Raw genomic sequence first — 234 nt, forward strand, 5'->3', positions numbered from 1 at the left:
GTAACTGGGAACCCTGATGCAGGAGGAACTTTTGCACTTCAATAAAGCTTCCCTGGTTTTAGTACCCTCTCTTCTTATGTAGTACTGCATTCAGAGGTACCTTTTGCAAATACTGGGGGTCTTTTCTTAAGAGGCCTTTCCAACTTCTGTCTTTTTCAAAGTGATTTCCTGACACTAAAAGTTAAAAATACAGACAATGAAGGAATGACAATATACAAAGCATGAGGAAACAGC

Source organism: Malurus melanocephalus, unplaced genomic scaffold (genome assembly GCF_030028575.1).
Source record: "Malurus melanocephalus ecotype Western Australia unplaced genomic scaffold, MMel_1.1 scaffold_721, whole genome shotgun sequence".
Lineage (NCBI taxonomy): Eukaryota > Metazoa > Chordata > Aves > Passeriformes > Maluridae > Malurus > Malurus melanocephalus.